At 41.7% G+C, this 3,919-nt stretch overlaps 1 non-coding gene across 1 annotated transcript; it reads right to left on the bottom strand.

Annotated features, from left to right (window-relative positions):
• Positions 1–1,218: 1,218 nt before the first annotated feature.
• On the bottom strand, positions 1,219–1,290 carry Trnap-ugg. The gene has a single exon. It is a non-coding gene; the product is annotated as a tRNA-Pro (tRNA).
• Between the last annotated feature and the right edge of the window lie 2,629 nt (positions 1,291–3,919).

Here is a 3,919-nt window from a genome sequence, read left to right as displayed (position 1 = left end):
TTCCCGCGGTACCAAGCGGCTCCACACAATACACCTCGACATCGTAGGCCCTTTGCGAGACTCGCACAATTTCAGGTATTGCCTCACAATCAGCGACAGGTTTACGTGGTGGCCTAAGGACATTACGGCGCAATCTTGCGCCGAAGCTTTGGTGTCCCTGCAGTGATCATCACTGACCAGGGAATGCAATTTGAGTCCACCCTTTTCTCGGAGTTAGGCAAACTACCGTTCCGTGTTCGCGAGCGAAGAGAGCATTTCTTCCAGCTCGAGATCGGGGGACATAAAAAAGCTATCTCCTTATCCAGGCTGAAGCCCGTTTGCGCCCCAAATTAACGTCGCATTCGCTTCACCGAATGATGGGGAACGCAGTTCCGAGTTCAGTCGCTGAAACCCCTAGGTTTCATCTGAGGGCGGAGTGATGTAGCGCAGCAAAGCTAACAGGATTTGAAATTTATTTTGAATGTTGTTGATTCGCTAGATTTTTCGACATGACACTTGGGTATTTTACTCCCTACCATCCAAGGACTATCTGTTTTTCTTTGCGAGATCGATGGCGATTTTCGACTACCAAGGTGAACCATTACCCCCGGTGGTGATCTTTCAAGCGTTGAGCTCTCACGGTGTGGACATAGCTAAGTTTCCCATTACTGAGACACTGGAATCGCTGGATGTCGACGGTCGGAAGCCCACTTGCTTACTCCCAAAACTCGCTGGTACTGCATTCCTGAAGCCCTGCACAGTAACAAGCACTCTTTTTCCTCTTCCATATTTGGTTTGATTTCCGGATACCCTTCTTTCCTATAGTCTGTTTATTCCCACCTATCCGGCCTGATACATACATGCACACCTCACAACGCTTCTGCCGAGCATTCCCTTACCAGCACAAAAGGACGCGCCTGATAGTAGATTTAGCAATTTCACGGAGAAGCCAAAAATAGTAGAAGAACTCCAATTCCAAAGAGGCAATATACAGAAACAACACAACCCAATGGAAGCTTGGAAAATCGACCTCCTTTTTGCAAGGGAATCATCATTAGGCCTACAAGGGTAGGCTTTTTTCTAAAGGTGATGAAAATGAGACCTGTAAAGGAAATTTATTAATGACCACCTTCAACTGTAGCAACGAGCACCAAAATATTACCACGTTATCTTTTTTATCGCAGCAGATAAATGCTCTGCAGAAGCACTGAAACCATACTCAAAAGTAGCCAAAAAGCAGGGCTCAACCGGGATTTGAACCCGGGACCTCTCGCACCCAAAGCGAGAATCATACCCCTAGACCATTGAGCCGCTTGAAAACGCTTAACTCTTTGCCTGCTCTCGAACCATTCAAAACTGGATCAGCAATGAAATGTTAAGTTATTCAGAGAAAGCATAAGTTACAAAATTGAAAATACCTGTCTCTACCTTGGAGCCGCCATTCACATTCATAACGCACTTAATTATTCCATGAATGTCGCACGAAACAGAAGTGATTGTGACTTGCCAGGTACAACCAAGGCAGATTCAATCCTGAGATGATTAAGTCGGCAGCTTGTTCATTAAAACAACAACAGCACGAAATGCCGCTTGAGCTGACATTATTTAACGCTTTGTAGGTTTCATAGTGACAGTAATTGAGTTCCATTCACTCCAACATTCTCATAAGATTTCCGATTCAGAATTTTATTAGGCGTTTCGAATTACCGCAGCACCTTCAATAATTCTAAGAAGCCCATCGACAACAACTTAACCACCGTCACAGCAGCATCTCACCTGAACACGGCCCATGGACAAAGGTCTTCTGAAAAGTTCATTACTACTATAAGAAAGGATTAAGGCAAGATACATCGATGGCATTCTTATGTAAATCACTCGAGCTCCAGGTGGAATGCGTACTGAATCACAAACAGCCTACGGATGGTAACAGGGGCAGAAGTCTTAGCAACGAAGCCCTAAACCTTGGAAGTGAAGCCGCCCTCCTCGAGCCAATAGACTGTGGGTGACGGGTGTAATGATGACATGGACAGGTTTTTGATGAAGACATTTTCAAATGAATATTCAAGGGGCCAGCTTCATTGTGTCCTCCACAATATTCATCGAATATGGAAATTTTCAAATTCACTTTTTTTTTATTGCAATTTTGGGACTATTCGCAGCAGTAAAATTGATATGAGAGACTGCTCCACATTTGAACAAAGAGATAAGATTTTTATCATATAATATTACTGCAGAATGAGGCATCAATAAAACGGAAGAAATTAAGAAATAAATTAAATGCAAAATTATATATTCACCTTAAAATGAATAACATAAAGAGATTCCTACGAAAAATATCAAAGATATTTCTTAATCATAGCAAGCGTTAATGGTTTTACTGATTCAGATGATCAAGATAAGAGGTTCCCTTATACGAGCACAGACCATCCATTTTCCTATACTGACGAGCGAATGAAAGGAAAGCAATATCTATAGATAGCATTGTATCTTAACACCCAGTTATAAGAAGGACTGAAAGATTTTCAATTAGAGAACAAACTATGTATAGATAGACACGTAACAAGCATATACCACTTCACTATTATAATTTCCGACTCCCGTAACACATAAAAAGCCAATTTAAAAACAAAGCCATAAAGAAGAGTTTAAGTAAGATACTTTTAGATTCGTAAATCACTCAAATCTCATCGACTGGTTTTAACGTTGTATTGCAAGTTTATAAGTGGGAAGCCTAATAAAAAGTTTGCAAACCTATAATTTTAAGAAAAATCTGAAGAAATATTTGTTTAAGTACCAGCTCTTATTAACAACCAGATAAAACCTAAGTTTCAGTTATCCAGTCCCTATTAACCATTACCACTTAAATCCAAACTTGATCCACTCCAACCCCCTCCAATATCACGATATCCAACTATAACACTAACTGGACATTTAACCACTATATCGAAATGGGTCAGCCAGTAGGCAGCGCACTGAATGCGTTCCACCTCCTAAGCTACCGTAACCTCATTTCCATCCCCAATCATATCCTCGACTATTTCAAATACCAAAAAAACTCTGCGGCGGATACTATTTAGAAATAGACACACGCTGCTGTTCTCTTAACTAATAGAAGCGCCTCTCCAGCATGGTTTTTTTTATATGTTTAGCAAATTCAAAAACTTCCTCCAGCTGGGCAAAACATGCCAGCTAACTGCAATTCTACCTCAACGCATCTCTCTGCCCAAAGAAGTAAACATCCTAGTAAACCACTACCTTCAAGCTAACCACTAACTTCGCTACCAACGTTTTGAAACCGAGGCTAACGAATCAATTTTTCGATTTCATTTGATTCCAGCTTTCTCCTGCTCCAAACCAACACAAAACCTTTTTCATACTCAGGAGAAAAACATCCAAGACCCCATTTTATAACACGGAATATTTTCACGGAATCGATCGTGGTATCTAAAAACAAGAATTCTATTCACAGTCATATGCAATCATCAAGCACTGCCTCCTCAACGCCCATTACCCTAACGACTGGGAGAATACTAGTGTAACCCTCATCCCTAAGAACAAAAAGGCCTACAGGTCTACCTCCATCTTCCCCCGGCAATATATTCGAGTGGAAGAGTAAGTCGACGAGCAGTATGTGACCTAAACACATGCTTGAGCACGTGCTTCTTGGCCTTAAAACGGACATTCTTCTAGGTATCATCTGGAGGATACTAAACAAGAAATACCTCCCAGACCTAAGAAAATCTTTCGGCATCATATATCAACACAACCTCACTTTCGAGGTTTCCGAAATCCCCAATTTTCAATCGCACCACTGCAAAAGAATCCTTAGCCTCCTACACTTGTCGTCATCTGGCCCGCACTTAACCCCATCGCCTCTCCCGCATGTGATGTTAACTAAGGGCTGGCTTTCCCGATCGACTGATAGCTTCCGTCAAAGTAA

Source organism: Hermetia illucens, chromosome 1 (assembly GCF_905115235.1).
Source record: "Hermetia illucens chromosome 1, iHerIll2.2.curated.20191125, whole genome shotgun sequence".
NCBI lineage: Eukaryota > Metazoa > Arthropoda > Insecta > Diptera > Stratiomyidae > Hermetia > Hermetia illucens.
This window is presented reverse-complemented; position numbering and strand designations above follow the sequence as displayed.